Genomic DNA, 24862 nt, shown 5'->3' with positions numbered 1-24862 from the left:
GAAAAAAAGAAAATAGGAATCTCTAGGATGATTACTGAAGGAGAGTCTAGCATTATAACTTTGAAATGTATCTAAACCTTTTCAGTTTAGATACATTTGTCATAAGACAGATATGCTAAGGAATATCTTCACCTTGCTTTTTCCATGATGTCATATTTGTAACAAAAAGAAGCTACTACCGTTTGTGTTTAACAAAACAAGGGAATAAATAAAGACAAAGGAGAGCATAAGATCCAGAAAACAAAGCAAAACGAAAATCCAATTTAGGGAAAGATAAAGGAAATTGTTCTAGTATGATGGTGAAGGAAATCTTATGACAATTTATTTATAACAGGCCTAGAGAGCACAAGAAGTGGGTAGAAGAAGAATGGAGTTTTCCAGGAAGATGACTCAAAGAAAATGGAACCATTAAATCGCCTGATGATATTTCCCTTGAGGAAAAATTTCTGAGAAACAATTGGAAATAGGGGAAGAAGTTACAATGAAAAATAGCAAAGGAAAACAAAAAAAAATATTGACTTTAATAAAAGCACACACCTACTGGAATGACTATTTTGAACAAAATGAAAAATACTAAGTGTTAAAATGTGGAGAAATTGGAACTGTCATATATTACTAGTGCACTTACTGTGAAAAAAGTTTAGCAATTCCTCAAAAAGTTAAGCATGGAATTACCATATGACCCAGCCATTCTATTCCTAGATACATACTAAAAAGAAATAGAAATAGGAACTCAAATCTTGTACATGAATGTTTATAGACACACTATTCACAATAGCCAATAGGTGGAAACAACCCGAATATCTATCAACAGCTGAATGAATAAACAGAATGTGCCTACCTACATACAATGGCATATTACTGATCCATCAGAAGGGATCAAGTACTGATATATGGCACATGATGGATGAACTGCAAAAACATTATGCTAAGAATTCAGACACAAAACATCACATATTTGTGTGATTCTATTTATATGAAATATCTGGAAGAGATAAATCCATAGAGGTAGAAAGCAGATTTGTAGTTCCTGGTGGCTTCGGGAAGGTGGAATGGGAAATAACTGCTTAATGGGTACAGGATTTTCTTTTGAGGTAGTGAAAAAGTTTTGGAACTAGATAAAGTGGTGGTTGCACAACCTTGTGAATGTACTAAAACCACTGAATTGCTCTCTGTATGGTCATTAATTTTATGTTACATGAATTTTACCTCAATTTTTTAAAAAATGAAAACAAAACAAAAACAGATAACAAGAAGTAAATGCAATCATGATGTGCTATAATCTTAAGTATGAATCATAATTTTTGTATAGCTATAAGCAATAAGAAGACAAGAGAAAATTTCTAAAGATAATGATTAAAGAGCAAACAGAATAATCATGTTAGCTAAAACAATGGAGATGCATAAATAAACTAAAAAGTGAAATCTGCCTTTCAGGAGAACAACTGGGGGGAGTGTGGAAGAATGGAACAGAAATTGCTATATTTTGCTCTAAGCTTTTGGTAATATTTGTCCTTCTAACTAATCATTAACTAACTGTCAATGTAGGAGTGATAACTTTGACTACACAATGTCTTTAAACTAAGGCAAAATAAAATCACCATAAAATTATAACTCTTTTGAAAAAGAGGTAATATACTTACTATGCAAAGAATTCTTCCAAATAATAAGAAAAAGATTAATAGCCTTTAGAAAAATTCAAAACTTTGAATATGCAATTCATGGAAATAAATTTCAGAAGTTGTTAAGCTGTGAAAAGCTTCTCAATTTTTTATAATTAAAAATAAAAATAAGTATTTCAGATTGGAAAATATTAAAATAATTATATTATTAATCCACAATTTTTTCAATGATTTGGGACTATGGAATTGTTTGGAATACTACAACATAGTAAGAAGGTTTTTGAGAGAAACTGGGTAATATCTATTAAAACCTTTAACATCTTCAAATTTCAAACTAATTTCTAAACTGAAATCTCAGTTATACATGCAGACTCTTATAACAAAATCCTACAACTTTCTTCAAAGTTAAGATCTCTGCTAATATGTCATCATAAGTAGGTAAACCTTTAGGCATAAAGATGTTCTTTTCAATATTATTTGTAACAGGGTACTGATTAAATTATAGTCAATCATTGGATAGACTACCATGTAACCATTACAATGAGGCTATTAAGATAAAATTCATATACTGCCAACAGACAGAGTGTGAAAAAAAGCAAGTTGCTAAATAATATCTAATGCATGGGTCCATTTATTCCTATAGGGTAGTTTAAATATTTGTAGACAAATAACGCATGTAAAAAACAGACAATTGTTAACAGAAGCTAGTTGTAAAGAATAGGCTATAAAGAGATAAACAATTTGAATTTTTCACACAAATATGTGGGTTTTTTTCCCCAGTGCTTATATGTTGATTTTCTAGTGAAAATAACATTAAAAAAAGAAAACTATTCATCTGCCTTCTGCCTGATCAAAAGTCACTCTTGGAGACCTCACAGGACTAGATCATAGAGATGTACATGGAAGCAACAGGTCTGAATGTAAATTCAGTTCTTCTTGATAACTTAGTAAATGTGGCTATAGAATAGTAAAGGTAGAAGGAATATTACTACTTGTTCCAATTCCTTCAGTTTACAGGTAAGAAAGTAGAAACCATAGTCATCAAGTGAGTTTCCAAGTCATCAGTTTAAACACAAGCACTTAATATTCCTATTTTTCTTTCATATTCCAGTTTGGGTCTGTCTGTCTATCTATATGTCTGTCTATCTATCTATCTATCTATCTATCTATCTATCTATCTATCTATCTATCATCTATCATCTATTTATCTAATCTGTCATCTATTTATCTATCACCTACTCTATCAAAAAAGCCATTTCATTCTCAAATTTTGGAAAAAAAACATTGCATGCAATATCCCATTTTCATATTTTTAAAATATTTAAAATTGAGGGCTCTGGGGTATCTTATGTTTAACATCACATATGCAATGATTCCCTGTTAACCAGTATCAGAGAACTAATATTTTTTGGAACACATCTTGGCTGATCTTATCTTATCTTATTACTAATATTACTAATATTTACTCACTAAACGTTTGTTTATTCATTTGTTTTTAGTTTTTACATCATGTCCTTCCAGTTTGAGATAGTAATTATAGTTAGAGAAGTTGATCACATGATCTCAATTTACACCTAAAGTTTTAGTTTTACTGGTCTTCTATAATATAAAAACCCTTTTTAGGCAAACTAAAAATTTTTATTGGAAAATTAAGTTTTTAAGCTTACATAACTAGTTTACAATAGTTACCAGACAAAGAAATAACAATTTGGAACGATCTTTTTTGTTAAACTTAAAACATATGCTCAGAACAGCCGTGATTTGCTTTCTAGTGCTCTCTCAAAACAAATCTGCTTTCCCTTGGATATATAAGCCAACAGAATGAAATGCTTTTCTTGGTCAGAAGCCTTATGTAATATTTCAGACTTATCTTCTGTTGTACATGCAGCCCTGTTATAACACAACTGTCCTCTTTCGTTCAAAGTCAAGATCTTCTAGTTTTTACTCAGGAAACCAGCCTTGAAACACCCTATGACAGCTCTAAGGACTTTACTGTAGGTGGATTTAGGTTGTTTTTTGACTTTTAAAAGCTGGATTTGATGTTGCTTTGCAGAAATTTTTGAATTTCAGCTATTCCTTCTAAACCTCCTATCTTTAATTATGCACAACATGAAACAAATTATGCACAACATGAAACAACTCAACAAACTTATCAGTGCTGCACCTAGAATGACCCAGGATTCTGTGTGTGTGTGTGTGTGTGTGTGTATGTGTACATCTGCCCTTCCATCTGGGACCCATTCCTCAGTATTTCTTTATAATTAGAACAGAAAAGATAGGTAAACTGATAGAAAATGAGTCTGATTCAATGACATCGTTGATCTATCCATTGGCATTTATATTCCATTCATCTGTAGTTCATCTCCATTCTCCTGGCAACTGGCAGTATTCAGTAAAGTTGTGCCTACTACTTCCCAATTTTTACAAAGTAATATGCATCTTGCAGTTTCTCTGCTTTAGACATCCCATGTTCAGTATCATGTCAAACTGAGTTCCTTACTAATTGAATATAATCATGTTGATTTTAAAAGATCTAAAACTCTTCTAAAAAATTAGATATAATGTTTGTACAAAGTATAGATTATTTTTAGAAAGCAACTAATTAGTGAACTCTTCTGAACAATATAGCTTTCTGCCTTTCTTAGTTTAATTTCTTATTCATTAGAATATATATTTGAATTGTGAAGTCAAGAATTTTCTTATTTTTTTTCTAGAGGTAAAAGCCATTAAGGATTAACATAATTATACAGCCATTTGGTAAAATGTAGACCATACAGATTTAAAGGAATCCATGAAATTGTTAAGAACATTTGAGCAGTTTCCATAAGCAGTTTGATAACTCAGAAACCACAAAATATGTTGGGACTTTAAATATTTGAGAGCGGGTGCCTACTCAATCTAAATGTACTATACATTTACCATAAGAAATAAAATTAAGTTTTTTTTACTGATTTTATTATGAATCCTTGAATAATCTGCCAAGTTATTTCGTTTCAAAACAAATTGTTTTGTTGCAAAACACTTTGGCACTTCTACCCCCTTAATCTCATCATTTGTTACATGTATCTCCTGCAGTCATTTTAATAATGATGTATCAGTGATTTGTTTTACATAATTTTATCTGCTAAAAATAAGGGCTTTATGAAATATGTTTGATTCTAGCCATTTAATAGTATTTTTTTACATTTCATCTACTTGTATAACTACAAGCAAAATGAATACCAAACGCATGTATTTCTGCTGGCCAAATGTGGGTATGTGGCAGAGATAAGCTTATTGGTATGGTAAGGATTTCCATTATTTTTTCTTCAAGTATTTCACACATCCATTTTACTGATAGTAAATCCTTAGACACTTAAGACAACCTTTCAGTTGAACCATATGTGAAACATACAATTTACTTAGATAAAAATTCTGACATTGGTTATCCTGTAGAAATCATTGATTCCACTTCCAGACATTACTAGAAAGAGTTCCAATTGAAAAAAAAATCCATTTTGGACTTTTGGCTTATCTAGGCATTGGAAGTGCTAAACAAATCAAATCAAATGAAAGCAAAACAAAAGCCCTGATTCCTGATTTTTCTTATCTTTGAATGCTGTTTCTGTAAGACAGTGATTCTCAAACTATGGCACTATAATCAGAAACTTCAACATCATCTGAAACTTACTAAAAATGCAAATTCTGGGGCCCACCCCAGATCTACTGAATCAGAAATTCTAGGAGTGGAGCCCAGAAATACATATTTTTAAAAGCCTTTCATGTGATTCTGATGCACACTCCAGATTGAGAAACACTATTGTAATAATGTTCTTAAATTCTGGTTTTCTAATGTGTTGGAAAGCTTATTGGAAAAGATGTACTAAGGGGATAGAGTGTCACAAAACTAAATTCATAAGTAGCTTTATTACAGAAAATATTTATCACCACCTTTATAGCTCTTGAGAAGACAGAGTATTATTTCAGATAGTCTATTTACAATTCTTGAGCTGATTCACTAAAATAGAAGTTTTGAGACTTTGGGGCCATTATATTTTTTGTGAGACAACTACAGTAATGAACAATTAACTTGTACTTTTTAGATATTTCAAAATGCAAATTGCAGCATTTTACATGCATTCAGTTCATTAATCTTCCTCAGAGCTATAGAGAGGTTAAAAATGCATTACCAGTTTCAGGCATCTTGATAAATTTTCACAGTGTAATTCATTAACTACATAATGCTTTGATCCAGAAATATATTTAACGCCAAAAATGAATATGGAAGCTAAATTTCCTACTCATCATTTTTCAAAAGCTTTCTTCCCTTTTATATATACATCATATGTACACCACAATCTATATGAGCAATGACTCTGTTGCTTTTAAATCATTTGTGTCTTTTTGGTAAAATAAGCTGTGGAAAAGAAAATAGATCTTCAATATATTAAGGTAGTTGCCTATGAATCTTTAATCTTATTAGTAAATGAACTGCCAATTGAACTGAATTTATCTCTAACTATCTCATTTAATTCTTTAGGAACAGATATAAGATATAAAAAATCATTTATGTAAATCTGCATGCTAAAAATTGACATCATAGGGTAATACTGTTTCTACTAACATATAACTACTAGTTTTTAGTGGATCAGAGATTAATGTAAATTAGTTTAATGCCCATTTTTGCACTGAAGAGTGAGCCACTGTTCAAATAAAATTTTCATGTTTTTATTAGGTAAAAAGAGCTGTAATTTCAATGCATACTTTATTAACTTCTCTAAATCTTGACTCTAAAGTGGACATAACACATACTTCCAGGATTATTGTAAAAATTCACTGAAAGAGTTGTATTCAATGAATATGAGTTATGTGTGTTAAAAAATAGCTTGAGAATATCACATAATTCTGACAATAATGATAATTCTGCAAAATGATGAGTGGGAGTATGCAAATGTATAAAATAATAGGACAGATAATCTATTAAATAAGGCAAAATACATCTATTAAGAAATAATGTGTCTGCTAGGGGTAAAAATAAATATAATCGTGCTTAACATAATAGAATTAGAGAAGGAGGCTAGGGAAGTTTGGAAGAAAAAACACAAAAATAAATATGGGAAATAGAAAAGAAAATGGTAAAAGAATGTAGGTGTGAATAGTAGGAGATTAGAAAATATTAATTTACATTAGCAGATGATTTTAAAAGATTTGCTAAGTGACCACATGACTACCAAAATGCAAGATTCTGTTGATGTTATGTCTCAATGGGAAAAGAAACAATCAAAGGGCAACTTAAATGTTTATTATTTGAGGATGAAAGCCTTCCCAGCTTTCAGCCATTTGTGAGGTCTCTATTTTTAAACTTTTTCTTCTGTTCTTAAAATCTTTGTGTTGATATTATTCCTCCATTTGGATTTCTTAAAATAAATAAAACAATCACAAAAAGCCAACCCTAAAAACAAGAGATTTATCAGAGTGATCAGAATAGGATATTGTTACATTAAGTACACAATGTGTTATTGTAATCAAGGTGTTCTAACTATCCCTACATATCTAATTTTTGCTACTGCTGAATAATTACTGAGGTCTATGTATGTCTCATACTCCATGTGGTGGGCAATCAATTGAGGATGATCGGTGTTATCTTTGCTGGCTGAAGAACTGGATCTCAATTCTCTTCATGGTTGATTCAGAAAGTATTCTGAAGTCCATATATCAGCAGCATTTGTTTGAAGAGAACCAGGCCCACTATTCATGTACAAGGTGATTTAAGCACGTGATCTGGTTGGTCTGTTAATCACTAACAAGAGGGAAGTGAAGTCATTTTTTGGCTGGACAGCAGGCATCACAGAATACTTAAAAATTTTTTGGCTATGTGGCCTTAATCTGCTACACAGTAGCCCTGGAAATATCCAGTGAGTAGAGGAATTGTATGAAAATGATCGCTTGTATTTGATCTGTGCCTTTACCTTTGATAGATAACATAAGAGCAACCTTTGGTCTGAGGCATCAAAAAATTTCATACTGAAATGGCCTACATCTTAAGGGAGAGAGCCCAATGCAGTGATCTAGGGGAAAGTTCAGAAAAGGCAGGGTGGTAGGGGGATGCTGAAGTGAGAAAAAGGGTAAAACAAGTAGAAATAAGCTTTGAAACAAATATTTCTTACCATTAGAGCCTTAATTAACAATAAATTATTGTCTAATTTTCTCCATTTTAATTTTATGAAGGAGAAAGAAGAAACAATTGAAAAGCAGATTTCAAATTCCTAGTAGCTATTAAGAATAGTGGAAGACAGTGCTGAACTGAAGAAAAACTCTTCTGTAACTTATGTGTAACATATTGCAAATTAGCAAATTTCTCTAATCCTCAATTTATTCCATTGCAAAGTAGGGATAATAATACATAGGCTTTATAGGAGTGCTGTTGGATCAAGTGGATTAATAGTGTAAAGAACTTAGAACAGTGCCTGGCACTTACTAAGTACTCAATAAATATTTGCTATTATTATTTTTTATTTGCTCATATATCCAATTCATCATTTATTCAATACATATAATGGCATGCTCTATCAATGCACCAAATACTTTTGTCTTAGGATAGGTTTCCTAGAAAATAGACCGATGAAATTTTGCATGCAGGAAGTATATTGGGCAGCCCACTTAAGTATTAAATTAAGTGGGAATAAAAGAAGTATATTGGTAAGAGGGAGCCCAAATATATTATTGCCTGCCTAAATTATATAACAAAATCATGCACTTGATCCTAATGATCATAGTCAATTACCTCCCGTTGGATAGTAACTCCATTTCTTTCCTGCTGGTCTCTCAACACAAGGTGGCTGAAGTGACCAAAAGCTGCCATAGCTTGAAGTTTAGTAGAACGCTTGCTGTGTTCCCTGGTGGAATGTGTTCTCTCTGTGAGGATAAGGAACTCTAAAACCAAAGAGCCCAGAGTTTCAGGCATAGGAAGCCAAAGTTCCCCAATTAGGTAACTGTTAATAATGAAGTGGGGCCATTCCTATTTCCAACTCTTGGTAGTCAGATTTATGTTATTATACCCATGGGGAAACCACATGAAATAACATCTGTGAATTCACAGAGGATGGTGTCCCATCCACACTGAGTGTCATCTCGAAGCCAAAGCCCTTCCTATGCCTTCAAATGGGCTGTGCCATTTATCCATCTGCGTGGCACTCTCTGAGTGGTGGGGTTTGTAAGGGAACCAAATAATCTCTTGGTCATATACCCACTGCCGTGCCTCTGTTGCTAAGTGGAACCCATGGTCTGAACTGATATTGAATGGAATACTGGGTCAACAAGTCGAATGATCTGGAAAGTAGTTCAAATACTCTACAGCCCATGGTCCTGGAACAAGCTGACAATTTGCAGGCAAGAAAGGCAAAATTATATGCAAAAATATGTGGCATTCCAGTCAAAATGAGCCTCTGCCCTTTCCATAGAGGAAAGGCCCAATATAAGTGCTTAGTATCTTTCAGGAATTGTGCCATCTTAAAGAATCAGCATAGATTTCTTCTACTGGTAGTTGGACTTTCAGCTGTGAGAGCCTTGGAGTGGGAACTCATAAAATGGATCCCATGAATAACCTCTATCCTTTCCACCATAGCTACTCCATTAATGTGACCATTTGCCACATGCATTTGGCTCATATCAACTAGCAAAATCATTCTATTTGGTTGTTCAGTACATCTCCATGGAATATGCTATTTGGTGGGTAGTAACATGTGAAGCATACATCTTCACACTTCATGACCAAACCCATATGTTCATCTACATATTTCTCTGGAACTCTTTATCCCTAGCCTTCCAATATTTTTCCTTCCAGGCCTCTGAACAACCAGCCAAGCCATTAGTCACCAATTATGAAACTATATATTCTTACTTCCAGCCAATTCTCTTTCCACACCAAGTAGATGATGAAATATGCTTCCTGAAGTTCTACCTATTGAGAAGATTTTCCTTCACCACTGTCCTTGAGTCCCTCCTGTGGGGTTCTAGCAGAGCTGCAATCTATTGTTGGCCTATACACATATACTGAGTTGAATCTTTGTGAACCAAGATCTGAATTTTCTTTTTCTGTTGGCTGGTCATAAGAAAACCCCCATGCAGCCATAGGTATAAGCTGAGGGGGAGGTGTCAGTTCAATAGTGGTAGGTGACATGAGAATTCAGGCCAACTCAGCTTACCTGTGCCCTCTGACCTTGCTCATTCCCAGTCTATATGTACCAATTACATCTTCCCTCTGCTGCTGCTGGGCCTGCCTGACCTTAGGACTTGGTGGTTATGAAGGAACCTAGTGCATGATTAGCACTTAATGTCCTGTGCTTAGATGCTTCACTTCTAGGAGACCCAGTGGCATATCAGAATCATATTGCTTTCCTGATATAAACTCAAATCATTTTATTTGCTGTTTGTGTATATTGCTGAGCTTTATTTACATTTAGGTTTGTGGAAATTAGCCTACAATTTCCTTTCTTGTAAAGCTTTGTCAAGTTTTAAGATTAAAGTTATGCTTGCTTATATTCTCTTAAGGAATTTGTATCCATTTCTTAAGGATTTGGTAGAATTTTGTTACTGATAATATCTGTTCCAGGAGTTTGCATTCTGGACAAAGTTTTCATTACAGTTTTAATTTATTCAATTGCATAGGACTAATCAGGCTTTCTACTTATTTTTTAGTCACTTTAATAAGTTATATCTTTCCAGGAATTTGTCTATTCATCAAAATTTTCAAATTTATTTTCATGAAGTTCTTTAAAATTTCCTCTACAGCTTGTATAATGTCTATAGAATTTTAATGATATTCATTTGACATTGCTGATGTCAATTACTGTATTTGTGTCATCTTTTTAAACTAGAGTCTCCAGAGTTTTATCAATGTCAATTAGTTTAAAAAAAAAACAAAACACCAAACTTTGTTGACCTTTTTCTTTTGTGTTGTTTTCCTTTTCACTAATTTTTTGCTGATCTTTGTAATTTGTTTCCTTTTAATTTCTATGGGTGTAATTTGCTGGTATTATTCTAGATTCTTAAGGTGAATACTTAGCTCATTGATTTTTTTTTTTTAAAGATTTTATTTATTTATTTGACAGAGAAAGACATAGCGAGAGAGGGAACACAAGCAGGGGGAGTGGGAGAGGGGAGAAGCAGGCTTCCTGCCAAGCAGAAAGCCGGATGCAGGGCTCGATCCCAGGATCCTGGGATCATGACCTGAGCTGAAGGCAGCCGCTTAATGACTGAGCCACCCAGGCGCCCCAAGCTCATTGATTTTTAATACTTCTTTTTCCCTAATATATGCACTTAGGATATAAATTTCCCAGTAAATGGACCTATCATTTATCTCAAAAGCTTGATATTTTTTAAAGATTTTATTATTTATTTGAGAGAGAGAGAAATCACAAGGGGGGTGAGGGGTGGGGAAGGGGTGAAGAGAGAGGGAGAAGCAGACTCCTGGCTGAGTAGGGAGCCTGACGCTGGGCTCGATCCCAGGATCCTGAGACCAGGGCTGGAGCTTTGCAAAGGCAGATGCTTAACTGACTGAACCCAGGCTCCCCAAAAGTTTGATATTTTAAAATTACTATTTAGTTCAAAGTATATTTTAAATTTTTATTATTACTTCTTTGGCTTTAAAAAAGTTTTGCTGCAGGCAAATTCTCTACTTTGTTTGCCTGAAAATGTCATTTGTTAATTATTTTTTAAGGATACTTTCCTAGGTATAGAATTCTAGGTTAGCAGTTTTATTTGTAGTACCTAAAAAATATTTCATTTTGTCAGCTTAATTGCTGCTCATTATAGGTAATCTGTCTTCTTTTTTATAGATGTTTTAAAGATGTCCTTTTGTCTTTTTTTATTTCAAGTTTTTATTTAAATTCTAGTTAGTTAACATATATGGTAAAACGGTTTCAGGCATAGAATTTAGTGATTCATCACTTACATATGACACCCAGTGTTAATCACAAGTGCCCCCCTTAATACCCATCACACATGGTGCCCTATCCCTCACCAACCTCCCTCCATCAGCCCTCAGTTTGTTCTCTATAGTTAAGAGTTTCTTATGATTTGCTTTCCTCTCTCTTTTTTCCCTTTCCCTATGTTCATCTGTTTTGTTTTGTAGATTCCACATATGAGTGAAATCACATTGTATTTGTCTTTCTCTAGCGGATTTTGCTTAGCATAATACACTCTAGTTCCATCCATGTTGTTGCAAATGGCAAGATTTCATTCTTTTTGATGGCTGAGTCATATTCCATTGCATATACATACCATGTCTTCTTTATCCATTCATCAGTCAATGGACACTTTGGCTCTTTCCATAATTTGGCTATTGTTGATAATGGTGCTGTAAACATTGTGGTGCATATGCCCCTTCAAATCAGTATTTTTGTTTCCTTTGGGTAAATACCTAGTAGTGCAATTGCTGGATTGGAGGGTAGTTCTGTTTTTAATTTTCTGGGGAACCTGCATACTGTTTGCATTCCCACCAACAGTGTAAGAGGGTTCCCCTTTCTCTGCATCCTTGCCAACATCTGTTGTTTCCTGTATTGTTAATTTTAGCCATTCTGACACATGTGAGGTGGTGTCTCATTGTGGTTTTGATTTGTATTTCCCTGATGATGAATGATGTTGAGCATTTTTTCATTTGTCTGTTAGCCATCTGGATGTCTTTGGAAAAATGTCTGTTCATGTCTTCTGCTCATTTCTTAACTGGATTATTCATTTTGGGGGTATTGATTTTGATAAGTTCTTTATAGATTTTGGATACTAACCCTTTATCAGAAATGTCATTTGCAAATATCTTCTCCCATTTCATAGGTTACCTTTTAGTTTTGTTTCTTTTGCTATGCAAAAGCTTTTTATCTTGATGAAGTCCCAATAGTTCATTTTTGCTTTTGTTTCCCTTGCCCCTGGGGATGTGTCTGGTAAGAAGTTGCTAAAGTTGAGGTCAAAGAGGTTGCAGCCTATATTTCCTCTAGGATTTTGACGTGGATTCCTGCCTCACATTTAGGTCTTTCATCCATTTTGAGTCTATTTTTGTGTATGGTGTAAGAGAGTGGTCCAGTTTCATTCTTCTGCATGTTACTGTCCAGTTTTCCCAACACCATTTGGTAAAGAGACTGTTTTTTTTTTTTTTTCCATTGGATATTATTTCCTGCTTCGTTGAAGACTAGTTGACTATATAGTTGTGGGTTCATTTCTGGGTGTTCTATTCTGTTCCATTGATCTATGTGTCTATTTTTCTGCCAATACCATACTGTCTTGATGACTACAGCTTTGCAATATAGATTGAGGTGTAGAATTGTCTTTGGTTTTTTTTTAACAGTTTTGTCATTATGCCTGAAGTGTGTGGTTTTATTTTGTTTGAAATCATGTCTGAGATTTCATAAAGCCTTTAAATCTGTGGCTGGCTAGCTCTCTTCAGTTTTGGAAAATTCCCAACTCTATTCTCTTCAAATATTTCTGTATTCTCTTTTCTCCTCTTGGGACTCCAGTTTGACATACATTAAACCTTGTCACCAAATCCCTATTTCACTTTTGCTTTGTCCTATATTTTTGTCCTGTATCTCTTTGTAAATCTAGATACTTCATTTTGTCTTATCTTCTAATGATCTTTTCATCTAAGTTTATTTTACTGTTAGGACCATCCACATAGTTCTGGAATAGCCATTTGATTCTTTTTTTATAGTTTCTAGTTCTCTGTTTCAATTCTCAATCTTTTACTTCCTTAGCATACACAATATAATTATTTAAGGTTTTTATCTGATAACCTTTATTATCCGGATCTTTTCGATCTTCTTTCATTGTCTGTTGGCTCTCATTTCTAAGTTCCCTCTCCCATTCTCTCTCCTCCTACTCCCTTTCTTCCCTCTCTCTCTCTTTCCTATCCTTCCTTCTTCTCTCCCTTTCTTTCTTCCTTTTCCCTCCCTCTCCCTCATCTCTGTCTCTGTCTCCTTGTCTTTCTACTCCTGTGACTGGTTATTTTTGTAATGAGAGAATATTTAAATTTTACTCTTGCCAGATGCAATGGCCATTAGCAATCTGGGATCATGTTAGTCCAGTGTCAGGGATTCAGAATGTATAACACTAAATTTCATTAGACCAATTAATTTTTCTTATTTATTTTTACTCCTATAATGATACCAACCCCCCAAATGAGGATTTCATAAGGGTTCTCTTTATTTGCAAGGCCAGGACTCCAAGTATTGCCCCTTTAAATATAAGAGGCTGACAATAGCTCTACTTAGCTTATTAGTCCTCATTCAATGATTCCAGAATCAATAAAGAAAATGTAGTTCTAGATAGCTAGATCACCTCCTTAAGCCTTTCTTTTCTTAGATCTTGACCCAGTAGATCATAGCCAGAATTGTTAGCATTCTGGCTTCTTCAAGCAGTCTTCTTTTTATTTTGTACAATCAACCTCTCAGTAGGACAGTTTCTCTGACTTTTCCATTCTTTTATCAGAAATGGAAATCCAATGGAAATTGATCACCCAGATCATATCAAAATATTTTGACTGGGTATATGTGTGCATGCATAGAGCAGGATCAGAAACTGTGTTTGTATATGTATAGTATGAAAAACATAACAATATGGTTTCATTTCCTTTTATCCCACTCCTATCCCACAGCTCAATCATTAAGCACATACTTTGATAGGGAACTGAAAAACAAGGTGTCTCTCTATTCCCACTTTGTATCACTATGCAAATGACACTTTAAGTGATTGTCTGCCTTATATTTTTGCTAAGAAAATGTTCCATGAATATTATGACTTCAAACTTTTTTCACTTGCATCTCTAGATCTTTCATGTGTTTACTTCTAAACTTTGTCATAACACCTTTTAACTGTGTCAAAATCAGCACAAATGATGTTAAATGACTAACCAAATAGCTTTGAGTGGGAGATACTTTTAATTCAATCTTTCCTTAAAATGGACTCGTTTTTTTCTTGCCATTTTTCTTTGTTATTAAAATTGTGCCCCCAATCCAAGAACTTGATGGTGGATGACACTTTTATGGCATTTGAGGAAACAAATATTTACTGAGTAGCTACTATGTGTTAGGAACTGAATATGTGGGAGCAAATGAAACATATATGGTACCTGCCACAGGCTAAGACTAGTTGTAGACATTCCACAAGAAAAATAATTATATATTTTAATTTAGCATCAATAGTGCAATGGGGAACATCTTACTGGAGATTAATTTTATAACAATGATAAATTTGAAGAAGTTCTACCATGTAAGGGTTTTGTTTTAAAATTATATCAGAGAGGGGAGCCTGACAGGCTCAGTTGGTAGAACATGCAACTCTTGATTTCATGGTCATGAGTTCAAGTGCCACCTTGGGGTGGAGCCTATTTAATTAAAAAAAATAGATCAGAGCAAAAATATAAGTGGTATTTCCATATATCTTATTTAATATCAAAGTAATTACTACATAAAATAAAATGAAGTCAATTTATTTTAAAGATTTAAGAATGTTTCCTGATGTTCGTGTGTGTGTGTGTTTTCAATAAAATTTCTTCAAACCTTCTTATCTACCTCAGTGCCTCGGACTTATCCTTCATGGGAATGGCTTTAAAACTATTCCTTCAAAAGAGCTGGTAAAAATGGTCTCCTCTAAATATCAGATTCATTCAATTAATGCTCACTTATTGAATGGTTACTGCTATGTGTTAGCCATTATGCTAAGCAAGGAAAGTCAATGCTATTAATACTTAAACTCCTCTGGAGTTTTGTAATTGCATAGGCCTAAGAACACTTTAAGAGGAATGTATGAGTACATGTAGGAAATCCCCTAAGGATTCTCAAAATTAAATAGAGACTAGTAATAATGGGCTTGTATGACCTACAACACTAGATGAATGCCCAAATAAGAGATTCATTATGAAAGTAATATACACTTGTGGGATGCTAGTCTGGAATCAGTATTTTTAGAAATAAAAAGCAAAGAAAGAATGAGAACGACTTTCTGACAGAAGAAGTTATCAGGAATCATTAAGCCTGATTAACGGAAGAGGAGAAAAGTAAATAAAATAATTTGTACTCTTGTGAACTCAAGAAATGAGAAACACAGTAGCCCTACATTTCTATCATATCTTATATTTTCATACAATCCTCTTGAAGACAGAGCTTGGATTTTCTCTGTTTTGTGTGAAATTGTGAGTCCAAATTGTAATACATGTATATACACATATATATTCATATATATTTTACATATATATGAAAGGGACAATTTCTTTGTATATATTTGAGAGTGTAGGAATAACCTCTCAGAAATGGTGCATTTCCAGGAAAGGCTCAGTGCCAAGAAAAGAAAAGACCTAGTGGTTTGGGGGCAGCTGGTTATATTTATCAAGCTCGGAGTTCCTCTTGTGTGGTGGCTTTGACTGAGTTTTTAGTTGTGTGGTTAGCTAATAATATGAAAAGAGAATAAAATGGGAGAGCCAAAAAATGTTCAATTCTATAGCCAACAAATGTTATATTTATGCCAAAAGATATGGCTTTTTTTACATCATACATTATAAAAGTAGGATATCATTTAAAATAAACAGCATGGAAAAAATAAAATGCCTAATAACATATTTTGCTGACACATACAAGGAATATTTTTTACTAAAGGCAGCTTGTGCTTTAAAAAAAAAAAGAATAAGTCATTCATTATTTTTAATCACTAAAAATCAGTCACAGAAAGAAATAATTGGTTTTCTGTCTACATATGCATTTTCTATTATAATCATGAAACCTATTTTTTTTCCACTGGCAGTTCGATTTCACTCAATGCCTGCAAAATGCCTCAGAATTGTTTTTATAGTTATTCCCGACAAAGCTTGAATGTGTCTGAGGGTGGATGCATGTGATGAATAGTCAAATGGGAGGTATAGGCAAGAGAGAAAAGGCAGATTCTGAAAACTTGGTCTTTATTTTAATCAATGAATTTGATTTCATAAAAGTTACACTGTAATAAGTCAAGTCTTATCATGCAGAATTGATGATTCGTGCCCACTTTTTATCTTCCAACGCCTCACATTTGTGTTGGGGTGCCCCGGATGTTCTTTGTTGGTACTTAAAACCTTTACAACCTATGATTTCCTCAGTATTAAGGGCTAAATGTCTGTAATATTTCTGAGAATCTTTGCTTCCAACATTGAATGTATAGTTTAGGTTGCACCAATAGGATGCATTCACAGGAGGTGCAGAAGATAGAAGTAAAAACTACTTGCCCCTTTCTTTCTTTTTTTTTAATATTTTATTTTATTTATTAGAGAGAATGAGAGAGAGAGCATGAGAGGGGGGAGGGTCAGAGGGAGAAGCAGACTCCCTGCAGAGCAGAGAGCCTGATATGGGACTCCATCCTGGGACTCCAGGATCATGACCTGAGCTGAAGGCAGTCTCTTAACCGACTGAGCCACCCAGGTGTCCCTACTTGCCTCTTTCTAAGGCAGTAGGCTAACAGTGCAAAATCTGTGAAGCATCAAATCCCTGAGCATTAAATCTGAAGTTGATGGCAGACCTTCTGACCTTACAACTTTGAATTCTCCAGTCTTTACAATCATTTTGTAGCTATCTAATTGCTTGGATAATATCCCTTCCTTTGTTAAAATTGCACATAATTTCTGTATTACAGATTGAACTAAGAGTGATAGATGTGGCTATAATTTTATATAAAATTAAGAGAAGTCATTGCAGTGTAGAAAGTAACAAATCCTTTGACCTGGAGTATGGAATTCATTAATGAATTAAGGTCCAGTTGACAGTTGAAAAGCCACAGATAATTTTAACATATTAAAAACATTTTAATCATTACAACAAAAATATATAATCAGTTTTTTATACCAGTTCCTGATTTTGTGCCATATGAAAAAGGCACCATCACTAAAATATGCAAAGAGTTCTCAAAGTTAATTTTCAATTTTTAAAATAAAGTAAAACTAAAATATATTTTAGCATTAAAACACCTTATACCTTCTTCATGTTATCCGTTTTGTTTTTGAATAAATAACTAAGAGCAAATAATTATAATATATTCAGTAATAGTGAATACAAAGTTTGGTTCTAACATCTTTGCACTTTCTGGCATTTAACTAATATACAAACTGACTATGTTATGCCAGAACAAGTTACTTGCATCACTAATATAAATAGAATAGCTTTACCTCAAATGGATGTGGAACATGTGAAAAGAATAAAGAATATTAAATGAAGAATAGAATACATTTAGAATACAAATAACAAATGTTCCTGTACAATAAGGCAACGATTTAGGGAATATAAATGCACTTACTAAGTTACTTACCTCATGTCAGAAGAATAATTACATATAAAAACTTTTAATATATTGCTATATTTATAAAAGAAAATATGTAAAAGTCATCTCCCCCAAAGGGGAGAAGTTAGAGTTCATGATCAGTGGAATGGCAGATCTGGAGACAAAAGAACGAATTTTAAATTTGGGAGCAATTTTGAAATGACATCTGTCTTAACTCAGGCTGTGACAACAAAATACCATAGACTGGGAAGCTTAAGCAACACACATTATTTTCTGACAGTTTTGGAGGCTACAGAATCCAAGATCAAGGTGCCAGCAGTTTTCTTGGTGAGGACCCTTCTACTGATTTATAGATGGTCTCCTTCTCTGTATATCATGTTTGTAGAGAGAGGAAAGGCTCTTGCTCTTCCTTTTCCTTCCTTTTTTTTTTTTTTAGAGAGAAAGAGCATGAGCAGGGAGGGGCTGAGAGAGGTAGAGAGAGAGAGAGAATCTTAAGCAGCCTTCATGCCCAGCATGGAGATCATGACCTGAGCCAAAATCAGGAATCAGACCCTTAACCGACTGAGCCACTCAGGCGCCCCTTGTCTCTTCCTTTTCTGTAAGGACATGAACCCCATCATGGGGGCCCCACCTCCTCTAAACTGAATAACTTTGGAAAGGCCCCACCTCCAAATACCACCATATTGGGAATTAGGGCTTCAAGGTATGAATTTTAGGGAGACACAAACATTAGTTCATAACACCATCTCTATAAAATGGTTAGTAGGAGCAGCACTCTTAGTACTATAATATGTGCGTCAGAATGTATATTTACAAATAAATGATGCTATATCAAGGTGTTCTCAGTGATTATGTAATATGAAAAGGCTGTTAAAGAATACAAACATATAACTATAGAGAACAAACAGCCGGTTACCAGAGGGGAGCTAGATGGGAAAATGGGTGAAATAGATGAAGGGAATTAGAAGTGCACTTGTCTTGATGAGCACGGAGTAATGTATGGAACTGCTGGATCACTATATTGTACACTTGAAACTAATACTGTGTGTTAACTACACTAGAATTAAAATAAAAATTCTTAAAAAGAATACAAACATATTTAATGCATGCCCAAACAGCTGAAAAATCTTATAAAGTCTTTGTTAAAATCCTGTAAAGTCTTAATCTTTTATGAATCTTAAAAAGACAATGTATTTGAAAATAAGCCATTGATAATAAAGCAATTTCAGAAAATCTTTAGGAAGTGGGGCCAGTTACAATGTCACCAATTAGTAATACTCCAATCACATTGCATCTCTCCTCCATCCGATTATCTAGACATCTCTTACACCGTAAGATAAGTAAGTTGTACAATAAAAGAACAAAACAAGTTTTGGTAGTCTTCTAGATAATGTTTCATTTCTGGTATTTTATAAGGGAACTACACTTGGCATTATTTTCTGTATCTTCTTTCATTTGCCTTTATTTTATTGTCCTTTCACTTTTGAATACATGTAGGAATGATTAAATATGTATATTTAAATGTTTGTTTTCAGAATATTTCTTTCTGTCTGCTCTAATATTTTGCTGTTTTTTTTCCTTTGGATGATATTCCTTTGAACCATTACTCTTCTTCTAGAACTTCAATTAAGGATATACTGGTCCTTTTTACCCCATCTATTTCATCTTAAATATATCCTGCATTTTACATTTTTTCCTCATGCTGAATACTGGGTTATTTATTTAAATTTATTTTTGAATTCAATCATATATTAATTTAGCTGTTTCTTATCTGCCTTTATACCTGCCCATTGAGTTTTTACTGTTTATTTTTTTTATTTTAGAAGTTACATCTCATTCTTTTTCAAGTTTGCTGTGCTACTTTTTTTTGTAGTTCCTATTTCCTTTTGGTATTTTAAAATGTATTCTTTATTTCTTTAAACATATAAAGTGAAGTTATTTTGTAGTCTGTGCCTGATTTCAGTATATGAAGTCTCTGCTGGTCTATTTATATTGTCTCTGATTTCTACTACTGATAAATTATTATATGTTTGCTTGTGCTTTTAGTTATTTTCACCAGCCAGTGACATGTATGATTAGTTTTAGAATTTAATTGATAGCTGGGATGAAGATTCCTTCCTCAAGAGAGGATTTGTGTTGTTTTCTTCCAGGAAAGCTTTAAGACAAGTATCATGAGATACTACTTTAAGACAAGTATCATGAGATACTACTTTAGTAGTATCTTTAAGTATCATGAGATACTACTACATGAGATACTACTCACAGAGATTTCAAATCATGTGAAAACTGGTCCATTTCTTACTCATCTTTGGGGTGCTGGATTTTGGAGACAAACTTATTGTCAGAGCATTTCCTGTTTTGCCACTTACTTTTTGTGAATACTTGGTTTTAATATTTTAATCCCCTCACTTCGGGAGTTTGTAAAAATAAAAATTCAAAATTTCCAGATCAGCCAACATGTTACAGGAAGAGTAGTTTTTCTCCTTATTTATATATCTGGGATTCCAATTTCTACCCCAGGACTGGCTTGATGAATTTTTACAAATGCCTGTGACTATCTAGAAGCTTTTAAAGATTAAAAAAAAAAAAAGTATACTTTTTAAAAGCCTTATTGGTGACTAATTTAATCTCTTATTACAAGAAATGAAAATTTCCCCATTTATATGTTTTTTAAAGATTTTATTTATTTGAGAGAGAGAGTGAGTGAGAGAGAGAGAGTGAGCACAAGTCAGAGGAGGGGTGGGGGGACAGGGAGGAGCAGACTGATGTGGGACTCGATCCCAGGACCTTGGGATCATGACCTGAGCTGAAGGCAGACGTTTAACCGACTGAGCCACCCAGGCGCCCTCCCCATTTACCTTTTTAATAATGCAGTGTAAGTTTTTAAGGAAGGAGTCAGGCACATTTTTACAACTGGGATGCTTGGCATAAGTATTAAGGATTAATGAGCTTTGTAGTAGACATCTATAACAAGCAGACTTCACCATTTGATGATTAATTTTACAGTGGAAAAAATTCTTTGTCTTATATATTTTGTACTTATGTTTTTTATAGTACTTCTCATTCTGTAATGTAATTATGTGCTTGCATGACACAGAAGGCACTATAGCCCTAAGGGCAGACCTATGACTTTTTTTATACATACGGTAGCATAGTGGTGTGTGCACAAACCTGGAGCTAGCTACTCAGTGACAACTCTCCAGCTCTCAGTTTTCTATTTATGAAATGAGGATACAGTTTATCATATACATAGTTTGAGGATTAATTGAGCTAATGCAAGTGAAGCAATGAAAAGTTACCCATCACATAGTAAATATTAATCATTATTATTTTAAATATGTGTCCCAGCAAAAAACACTGTACTTTTGGCAAAACATTCAGTAAGTACTTGATTAATGACAGATCAGCCATAGTTATTCTGAGACTGCCAAGCAATTGCATGGTGAAACCCTTCATGCACTTTCTGGGTAACAGAAGTTTATCACTGCGAATTAAAACAGTCCCCCCAAAATAGTATTGAAAGCAATGAATTTCATTTTTAAAGTTGCCCAACTACTAAACAAGGTAGAATTTAAACCAAAGCTAAAGAACGTATTAAAAACCAGTGACACTGATATAAGTTTTCTTGAATTACTTATGCATGTAATGGATGACATGCTTTTTGGATTGTATTAAAAGAGCTCATTAAAATGTGTCTCAGCTCTCTTGTGCACATTACAACAGGATTCTCACAATGCCAGGAAATCTATTATATTTAAGATTGTGCAGAAAGTTTTGATTTCATGTAGTTAAAGTCCACATCTGATAAGTAGAATTAATTTCAGGCAATATCATCCAAAAACTTGTAAGTGGTCATTTTGTAATTTCCTTAACCTCGTACAGATATGTCTCAGAGAAAACAAAGAGAAGGCCTTTTCAGCACAATTCACTCCTAGGCATTTGTCCCATATTAAGCACAAGCTGTTCTTTTATCTAGTCTTCTTTTTTTTTTTTTTGCCAAATATAACATTTTAAATAAAAGTATATAAAGGAAAATAACGATCACTCCTGAACAAGCACCCAGAGGGAAATCTCACCAATGCTTACATTTTGGCAGATAGAGGTAAAGTAAGAAGACAGAGACCCTTTGACATTTCCTTTCTGTTTTATAAATGTATTCCAAATTGATAACACATTTTAACTGTGCTCAAATATAATTTGGGTTGCAATTTTTATCTCACTTAACATTATATTCCCAAAAAGGGAATATGTAAACTTTATTTCTAAATCAGATACTTTAACATGAAACTCTTTTGTTCCAATAGAATCTTACTTAAATGTCTATTAAGTAACCCAAAATATTACTTTGGGTTATGTTCACTAGGGTTATGTTCACAATAGTTCACTATTATTTATTTGAAATAGACGTTCATTTTTTATGGTAGGGTAATACTTTCTTATTTTCTAAATTTTTCTAAGGATTTTGTCATATGATTATTTTTTTTCTTTTCTTTTTATTTAAATTCAATTAGCCAACAGGTCATATATTATTATATAGCTTTCCTTATTTGATCTGTTGTTGTGATACCTTTTGTTAATACATTGCTTAATTTAAATCTCCACTGGGTTGATTTTGGGACAAATTCTCTTTGTTCATGGTAGCTTATTATCATAACGTTCAGCTAAATTTAATTTATTTTTATATGGAATAGTGGTGTGTATCTTTTATTTAGGATACTGTTTTACATGCTTTTGTGTTAAGATACTGCCAATATTATAAAATACATATGAATATTTAAATTTCTTGTCTGTCTTTTAGAGCTTATCTAGGATTTTTAGAAGTTTCTTATAAAAGTGATGCTCATATGAGCTATCGGGTCTTCTACACATGAGTGAAAACAGAATAATTTTTTTGCAATAACAATTGAGAAAATCTGAAAACAACTATTTAGTAACCATTGAAGAAATTGTAACTAATCTTAGTTCCTTAGTCTTCTTTTATATTAGTGTCTTAAGCAAAGTAGGCATTAAGAAGTGTGAAAGGTCTGAGATTTTACTGTGTTTGTAAGCTAACAAGTTAGGCTGCTAGAATTTTGTGGATGTTAAGATAAGACAAAAGACTCCAGGGTCAGAGACACAGGACTTTATTACTCATAGCATAGCAGGCAGAATGAGCTTCAGGTTTGCACTGGTTCCTCCTGACCCTAAAGTTCCATAGGAATAATGTGGAGCAGCCTCCAAGGTATACACACCCAGGTAGGTGTATACACCCAGAGGCTTATGTCACAGCTGAGGGACCCTGCCCCTGAACTTAGAGAAGTCCAGCCTGTTAAAGAGTTGCAAGCAAACATGCTCCATCTTTGCCTCAGAGGGAAACATTACCTTTATTATTCCAGAAATGCAACAAACCTGCCCTCTGCCCCAGTGGAAGACAGGATCTCTACCTTCTAGAGCCAATCACTATTTTAAAAACAACCTTGAAAAAACTGCCAGTTCTGTGACTCAGAAAGAGCTCAGAAGAAGCTCAGTGATGAGCAGAAACACCCATAGAGAATTACCTTCCAACAGTTGTTTCAACACTTTTTTCCAAATGTCTTGAATTTTTCTCCAGTATATATTCTAAACTTTATTTGTACCCTTTATATCCCATTTTTATATTTACATATTTTGCTTTATCCCTTTCTATTTTCACAATTAAATTCAGTCTAATTTTGCTTGTTTGCACAAAGAACAAAATCCTGGATGAAAATGCTTGTCATGTTACTAAGTGTCATCTTTGAATATATCCTCTCTGAGCATGAGATATTTCTTTTTATTTTAGCAAATATATTTTTACTACTAAAAATTACTTTGTGCTATCTTACAGTATTTTTAAATCAAACAGCGGATTTAGTTGCCCTACTTTATTAACCAACAAAAATCTTAAAACTAATTTTGTGGCCCACCTACAGGAAGATTTGGGTAATTCTTTTAAAGATTTACACAGGAGTTCACATTAGTTTTAACCTTTGGTTTCTCTTTCCTTTCTCCCCAGTATGGTTGAACAGAAATAAATTAATAAGCATTGATACCTTATTTTAGCTCACAGTAACCAGATAGCACAGCACATAAAAAATCTTCCAAGCACTGAGCTAGGCAGTATGGATAGAATGATGAACCAAAATCAGGGTCTTTACCCTTGCAAAGCTTGCAAAATGATACCTATTCATTATAGTGTTGTTTACAACTGCAATTTAGAAATATTTTCTGAGATAGTTTTTATTATTTATTTTTTTACTATAAGGTCCATAAGAACATTGACTATATTGTTTATTAATAATACTCCTACCCACACACTGCCAAAATGTCACTTCTCTTATCCTATAACTTATCATAAAAATAGAATCTCTCACTATTATAAAACATTTAATTATTAGTTCCCCAAGTAAGGTGGCCTTGTGACCTCAGTTTCTCACAGTATACTTTATTTGGCAAGCTTTTCCATTTTTTCTAAAAGGAAGTCAGGATTTTTCTGAGGCTGTCTTTCCTTTCTCTAATTTATTGTGACTTTTTTTTTTTAAGATTTTATTTATTTATTTATTTATTTATTTATTCTTTAAGATTTTATTTTATTTATTTATTACTGAGCCTCGGTGGCTCAGTCAGTTAAGCGGCTGCCTTCCGCTCAGGTCATGGTCCCAGGGTCCTGGGATCGAGCCCCGCTTCAGGCTCCCTGCTCAGCAGAGAGCCTGCTTCTCCCTTTCCCTCTGCCTGCCCCTCTGCCTACTTGTGCTCTCTATCTCTCTGTCAAATAAATAAATTTTAAAAAAATCTTAAAAAAAAAAGGTTTTATTTATTATTTATTTGACAGAGAGAGAGAGACACAGCAAGAGAGGGAACACAAGCAGGGGGAGTGGGAGAGGGAGAAGCAGGCCTCCCGCCGAGCAGGGAGCCCGACGCGGGGCTCGATTCCAGGACCCTGGGATCATGACCTGAGCCAAAGGCAGATGCTTAAC

This window comes from Mirounga angustirostris, unplaced genomic scaffold (genome assembly GCF_029215605.1).
Source record: "Mirounga angustirostris isolate CCGP_5_RB_7025 unplaced genomic scaffold, mMirAng1.0.hap1 SCAF_4, whole genome shotgun sequence".
Lineage (NCBI taxonomy): Eukaryota > Metazoa > Chordata > Mammalia > Carnivora > Phocidae > Mirounga > Mirounga angustirostris.
Note: the sequence above shows the minus strand (reverse complement) of the source record.